We start from the raw sequence: 8,054 nt of genomic DNA, 5'->3' as shown, positions 1-8,054 counted from the left end.
CACAACCTGGAATGCGATGTCAAATGGACCCTAGTAAGCATCACTATGAACAAAGCTAGTGGAGCTGATGGAATTCTAGTTGCTCTATTTCAAATCCTAAAGATGATAGTGTGAAAGTGCTGCATTCCTTTCCACCGCTTGGAAAGCTCAGCAGTGGCCACAGGGCTGGAAAAAGGTCAGTTTTCATTCCAATCCCAATGAAAGGCAATGCCAAAGAATGCTTAAACTACTGCACAATTTCCACTCATCTCACACACTAGTAAAGTAATGCTTAAAATTCTCCAAGAGAGGTTTCATCAGTACGTAAACTAAGAACTTCCAAATGTCTATGCTGGCTTTAAAAAAATGCAGAGGAATGAGATATCAAACTGCCAACATCCATTGGATCATAGAAAAAGGAGAATTCCAGAAAAACATCTACTTTGGGTTTATTGACTATGCCAAAGCATTTGACTGTGTGAATCACAACAAACTGTGTAGAATTCTTCAAGACGTGGGAATACCAGACCACCTAACCTGCCTCTTGAGAAACCTGTATGCAGGGCAGAAGCAACAGTTAGAACCGGACATGGAACAACAGACTTGTACCAAATTGGGAAAGGAGTACATTAAGGTTGTATATTATCACCCTGCTTATTTATTTTATATGCAGAGTACATCATGCTAAATCCCAGGCTGGAAGATGCACAAACTGGAATCAAGATTGCTGGGAGAAATACTAGTAACCTCAGATATGCAGATGGTACCATGCTTATGGCAGAAAGTGAAGAGAAACTAAAGAGCCTTTTGATGAACGTGAAAGAGGAGAGTGAAAAAACTGCCTTAAACGTAAGACCAGAAACTATAAAACTCCTAGAGGAGAACATAGGCAAAACACTCTCCGACATAAATCACAGCAGGATCCTCTATGATCCACCTCCCAGAATACTGGAAATTAAAGCAAAAATAAACAAATGGGATATAATTAAAATTAAAAGCTTCTGCACAGCAAAGGAAACTATAAGTAAGGTGAAAAGGCCGCCTTCTGAATGGGAGAAAACAATAGCAAATGAAGCAACTGACAAACAACTAATCTCAAAAATATACAAGCAACTTATGCAGCTCAACTCCAGAAAAATAAACGACCCAATCAAAAAATGGGCCAAAGAACTAAACAGACATTTCTCCAAAGAAGACATACGGATGGCTAACAAACACATGAAAAGATGCTCAACATCACTCGTTATCAGAGAAATGCAAATCAAGACTACAATGAGGTACCATTTCACACCAGTCAGAATGGCTGTGATCCAAAAGTCTACAAGCAATAAATGCTGGAGAGGATGTGGAGAAAAGGGAACCCTTTTACAGTGTTGGTGGGAATGCAAACTAGTACAGCCACTATGGAAAAGAGTGTGGAGACGCCTTAAAAAATTGCAACTAGAACTGCCTTATGACCCAGCAATCCCACTGCTGGGCATACACACCGAGGAAACCAGAATTGAAAGAGACACATGTACCCCAATGTTCATTGCAGCACTGTTTATAATAGCCAGGACATGAAGACAACCTAGATGTCCATCAGCAGATGAATGGATAAGAAAGCAGTGGTACATATACACAATGGAGTATTACTCAGCCATTAAAAAGAATACATTTGAATCAGTTCTAATGAGATGGATGAAACTGGAGCCAATTATACAGAGTGAAATAAGCCAGAAAGAAAACACCAATACAGTATACTGACACATATATATGGAATTTAGAAAGATGGTAATGACCCTGTATGCGAGACAGCAAAAGAGACACAGATGTATAGAATGGACTTTTGGACTGTGAGGGAGAGGAAGAGGGTGGGATGATTTGGGATAATGGCATTGAAACATGTATACTATCATGTAAGAAATGAAGCGCCAGTCTATGTTCAATACAAGATACAGGATGCTTGGGGCTGGTGCACAGGGATGATCCAGAGAGATGATATGGGGTGGGAAGTGGGAGGGGGATTCAGGATAGGGAGCTTGTATATACCCGTGGTGGATTCATGTCAGTGTATGGCGAAACCAATGCAGTATTATAAAGTAAAGTAAAAATAAAATAAAAAAAAAGGCAATTAAAAAAAAAAAAGAAAATCAGCACTCAAAAAATGAAGATCATGGCTCCTCGTCCCATCACTTCATGGCAAATAGATGGGGAGACAATGGAAACAGTGACAGACTTTATTTTGGGGAACTCCAAAATCCCTGCAGATGGTAACTGCAGCCATGAAATTACAAGACACTCGCTCCTTGGAAGAAGAGTTATGCCCTACCTAGACAGTATATTAAAAAGTAGAGACATTACTTTGCCAACAAAGGTCCGTCTAGTCAAAGCTATAATTTTTCCAGTAGTCATGTGTGGATATGAGAGTTGGATTATAAAGAAAGCTGAGCACCGAAGAATTAATGCTTTTGAACTGTAGTGTTGGAGAAGACTCTTGAGAGTCCCTTGGACTGCAAAGAGATCCAACCAGTCCATCCTAAAGGAAATCAGTCCTGAATATTCATTGTAATGACTCATAATTTGGTCATCTGATGCAAAGAACCAACTCATTTCAAAAGACCCTGATGCTGGCAAAGATTGAAGACAGGAGGAGAAGGGGTCGACAGAGGATGAGATGGTTAGATGGCATCACCTACTCTATGGACATGAGTTTGAGTAAGCTCTGGGAGATGGTGATGGACTTGGAGGCCTGGCGTGCTGCAGTCCATGGAATTGCAAATAGTTGATCACGACTGACTGACTGAACTGAAAGGAGTTGATTATTTGGGGTTTTTTATTTATTTTTTGTAGTCTTTAATTTTTTCTATGTCTTAGGTATATTCGTTGTGGTTAACATTTGGTGTTTCAAAAAGAACATAATTACATGGCCCCATTATTAGGAGGACTGAGTGTTATCACTGTTTTCCTCCAGGTCTAGTCCCAGGCCTGCCCTAGTAGGTGCTGAAGAAGGTTGGATTTTAACTACTCAGTGAAAAACCCTAATGGGGAGTGTAAGAAGTTGGGGAAGGACTCCTTTAGGGCAGAAGACTGTGTCCACAGGAGGAAGTGGGAGGGACTCTAGTCTGTCCAGAAGGACAGGCCTCCACCAGCTGAGTTCTGCCTCTTCTCCTGCTTCATCTCCAGAATTTCTCTCACTCTAGCCTGAACTCCAACATGTCTTAACTGTTTTAGTGTCTCAAATCCACTAGCCTCTCCTTTGCTCTGGACCTTTGGACCTATCTTTTTCTACCAAGGAACACCCACCCCCCCTGCATTTTTTATTGACTGACTCTTACTCTCCTCTCAAGTCACAAGTGAGACATGGCTATACCCAGCAGGACTCCTTCTCCCTGAGATGAGGCACCCCCCCTTCCCTGTCCCCCCCTCTCCTGACTCCCCTGTGTTGGCTCCTTTCTCCTCTCCTTTAGCCTGGAAGAGCGGCAGCTGTGTCTCCTCCAGGGGCCCCAGCACTTGTCTGGGAGCCTGGGCACAGGAGGGCTCAGTATTTGGTGGCTGACTTTGAAAGCACCCAGGCGGTAGGTGAACAACTTTCCAAGTCTCAAATGTGTCCACTTGTTTCTCTTTTCCCCTTGGACTTAGGACTTAGTGGCTAATAAACTTCAGGTGTTTGGGGGGAGGTAAGGACACCTGCATGATTTAAATAGAAGACAGTTGGAGAGAGAAGGGAGAAAAGAACTGGGAAGTTCAGGAAGAGCATGGCCGATAGCCAGTTGCTGTGATTCACACAAAGCCTGTCCTGTGTTTGTGAAAGAGGCTCCCAGGATGAACGTACCATGGAGACGTTCCCTGAGGACTCACTCTGGGTGGTTCTCTAATATGCTGAGGCTCTGCGGTCAAGGCTGTGAATGGAAGCTCAACTTAAGGGAAACACGTGCTGCGTCTCTTTGTATAAATGGTTGCTACTCTGCACCCACAAACAAGCCATTTAAATAGGACACATTTTATAGTGTCCAAATCTCTCATCCAATCCCAAGGTAAGAAGGGCTGGTTATCCCTGAGTCCTACCCTTCAACCTCTGAGAACTCTTCATTCAGTTTCCGTGGCTCAGATCATGAGCTCCTTATTGCCAAATGCAGACTTAAACTGAAGAAAGTAGGGAAAACCACTAGACCATTCAGGTATGACGTAAATCAAATCCCTTATGATTATACAGTGGAAGTGAGAAATAGATTTAAGGGACTAGATCTGATAGATACAGTGCCTGATGAACTATGGACGGAGGTTCATGACATTGCACAGGAGACAAGGATCAAGACCATCCCCATGGAAAAGAAATGCAAAAAAGCAAGATGGCTGTCTGGGGAGGCCTTACAAATACCTGAGAAAAGAAGAGAAGTGAAAAGCAAGGGAGAAAAGGAAAGATATAAGCATCTGAATGCAGAGTTCCAAAGAATAGCAAGAAGAGATAAGAGAGCCTTCCTCAGCAATCAATGCAAAGAAATAAAAGAAAACAACAGAATGGGAAAGACCAGAGATATCTTCTAGAAAATTAGAGATATCAAGGGAACATTTCATGCAAAGATGGGCTCAATAAAGGGCAGAAGTGATATGGACCTAACAGAAGCAGAAGATATTAAGAAGAGGTGGCGAGAATACACAGAAGAACTGTACAAAAAAGATCTTCATGACCAAGATTATCACGATGGTATGATCACCCACCTAGAGCCAGACATCCTGGAATGTGAAGTCAAATGGGCCTTAGAGAGCATCACTAGGAACAAAGCTAGTGGAGGTGATGGAATTCCAGTGGAGTTATTTCAAATCCTGAAAGATGATGCTGTGAAAGTGCTGCACTCAACATGCCAGCAAATTTGGAAAGCTCAGAAGTGGCCTCAGGACTGGAAAAGGTCAGTTTTCACTCCAATCCCAAAGAAATGCCAAAGAATGTTCATACTACTGCACAATTGCACACATCTCACACTCTAGTAGAGAAATGCTTAGAATTCTCCAAGCCAGGCTTCAGCAATATGTGAACTGTGAATGTCCAGATGTTCAAGCTGGTTTTAGAAAAGGCAGAGGAACCAGAGATCAAATAGCCAACATCTGCTGGATCATGGAAAAAGTAAGAGAGTTCCAGAAAAACATCTACTTCTGCTTTATTGACTATGCCAAAGCCTTTGACTGTGTGGATCACAAGAAACTGTGGAAAATTCTGAAAGAGTTGGGAATACCAGACCACCTGACCTGCCTCTTGAGAAACCTATATGCAGGTCAGGAAGCAACAGTTAGAACAGGGCATGGAACAACAGACTGGTTCCAAATGGGAAAAGAATTATGTCAAGGCTATATATTGTGACCTTGCTTATTTAACTTCTATGCAGAGTACATCATGAGAATCGCTGGGCTGGAAGAAGCACAAGCTGGAATCAAGATTGCCAGAAGAAATATCAATAACCTCAGATATGCAGATGACACCACCCTTATGGCAGAAAGAGAAGAGGAACTAAAAAGCCTCTTGATGAAAGTGAAAGAGGAGAGCAAAAAAAAAATTGACTTAAAGCTCAACATTCAGAAAACGAAGATCATGGCATCTGGTCCCATCACTTCATGGCCAATAGATGGGGAAACAGTGTCAGAGTTTATTAATTTTTTTGCCTCTAAAATCACTGCAGATGGTGATTGCAGCCATGAAATTAAAAGATGCTTACTCCTTGGAAGGAAAGTTATGACCAACCTAGATAGCATATTCAAAAGCAGAGACATTACTTTGCCAACAATGGTCCATCTAGTCAAGGCTATGGTTTTTCCAGTGGTCATGTATGGATGTGAGAGCTGGGCTGTGAAGAAAGCTGAGTGCCAAAGAATTGATGTTTTTGAACTGTGGTGTTGGAGAAGACTCTTGAGAGTCCCTTGGACTGCAAGGAGATCCAACCAGTCCATTCTGAAGGAGATCAGCCCTGGGTGTTCTTTGGAAGGAATGATGCTAAAGCTGAAACTCCAGTACTTTGGCCACCTCATGTGAAGAGTTGACTCATTGGAAAAGACTCTGATGGTGGGAGGGGTTGGGGGCAGGAGGAAAAGGGGACGACAGAGGATGAGATGGCTGAATGGCATCACCGAATCGACGGACATGAGTTTGAGTGAACTCCGGGAGTTGGTGATGGACAGGGAGGCCTGGCGTGCTGCGATTCATGGAGTTGCAAAGAGTCAGACAGGACTGAATGACTCAATTGAACTGAGAGGAGGAGAAGGTTTATCATGTCTCCATCCCCAGCCCGATGACTGCTGAGTGAGCCCGTGACTGAGAGGTGGGGAGGAGGGTGAGATGAATGAGTGTCCTCTGGTCCCACAGCCAGTCCTCCTCCTGCCTTGCCCCCAGCACCTCCAGCCTTCCTTCCCTCTGCTCTTGTACTTGCCTTGGATTTCCTCTCATATGCATTCAGGGCTCCCCAGAGTTCTGTCTCAGAGCTGAAATCTTTCTTAAGCCATCTTCTTTGTTGTTTAAAAGCTTATCCCTCGATAGTTGAGTGACTTCACTCAGGAGGACAAGGGGAGAACCGGGAGTATGGACAAGGCAGGAGGGTCTGAGGTGTTGCTTAGTTTCTTATCTCACTTTTAAACCAGGGTGTGGGGCACTTAACACAGCAAAGGCACACATCACAGCATTTCACCAGAAGCAGATCCCCTACACCTGTGACAGGGAGGAAAAGGTACCTTTGTTGGGCCCTGACCTCCCTGTCACTGGCAGCCCCTCCCAATATACTGCAGGTCTTTGGTACATTCTTATCTCTCCTCAAAGTGAAAGTAAAAGTATTAGTCACTCAGCCATGTCCTACTCTTTGTGACCCCATGGACTGTAGCCTGCCACGCTTCTCTGTCCATGGATTCTCCAGGAAAGAAGACTAGAGTGGGTCGTCATTACCTTTTCCAAGGGATCTTCCCAATCCCAGGGATCAAACCCAGGTCTCCCACATTGAAGGCAGATTCTTAACCATCTGAACCACAGGGAAACCCTCAAACTGATGTTTATTATCTTACTCCATTTGTTGGGTGGAAAATTATCTCATTAGCTTACTGCATAATAATGACAAAAGAAAAGGAGTGGCATCAAGAAAAGACTGAAGCTCTTTATCCAGTGTTTCAAAGGGAAGAAATAAATCATTCCAGAAACTGCCCTCATGTAAAATTCCAAAGAAAGTGTGAAAGAAAGTGAAAGTGGCTCAGTCATGTCAGGCTCTTTGGAACTCCATGGATATAGTTCATTGAATTCTCTAGGTCAGAGTACTTGAGTGGGTAGCCTTTCCCTTCTCCAGGAGATCTTCCCAACCCAGGGATTGAACCCAGGTCTCCCGCATGGCAGGTGGATTCTTTACCAGCTGAGCCACAAGGGAAGCCCAACTGCAGTATTAAACCAATGGCTTGCGATGATTTAGAAAAGGAAGCAGTGATCATTGGAACAACCTCTTGGGTTCAATAAATAAATGATTATAATGCTGAATTAAATGCATATTCTTATAAAGGCTGATGGATCTAAAGAAAACTGTAGTGAAATCCTAGCATTAAGATTTTAGCAGGCATCTGTCAGTTTCTTAAATGTTCTTGAGATTTAGTACTGAGTGTGAGTATATATATCCATACACACTAGGATATTGATTTTAAGGTGATTAGTAAAGGGATAATCATACTGTGTTTATCTTTCTCAAGTGTTTAGCTCTTAGAAATGTGTACTGGAGTATCAATTGGTGAAACTATATGTATCTTGGAGTTGTGCTAAATACTGGTGTCACTGAGGCAAAAGAGGAGAGTTTGATGAAATGAGATGGACAACATGTGAATAATTGTTGAAGCTTGTTTCATAGAAGCTCATTGTGCTATTATACTTTTGGATATGTTTGAAAATTTCCATAATAAAAAGTTAAAACACCTACTTCCCATGATAGGATATGAACAAATAAGAACTAAGGACAGGGTCTTTGATCAGGTGAATTTCCAGTGTTTTAGGGTTGGGAACTCACCATTCCTCATGATATTTCCTTAACAGGTGGGCACAGTATAGAGAATTATTATTCATTATGTAAAAAGAAACCTGTAGG

This window comes from Ovis aries, chromosome 10 (assembly GCF_016772045.2).
Source record: "Ovis aries strain OAR_USU_Benz2616 breed Rambouillet chromosome 10, ARS-UI_Ramb_v3.0, whole genome shotgun sequence".
NCBI classification, from domain to species: Eukaryota; Metazoa; Chordata; class Mammalia; order Artiodactyla; family Bovidae; genus Ovis; species Ovis aries.
Note: the sequence above shows the minus strand (reverse complement) of the source record.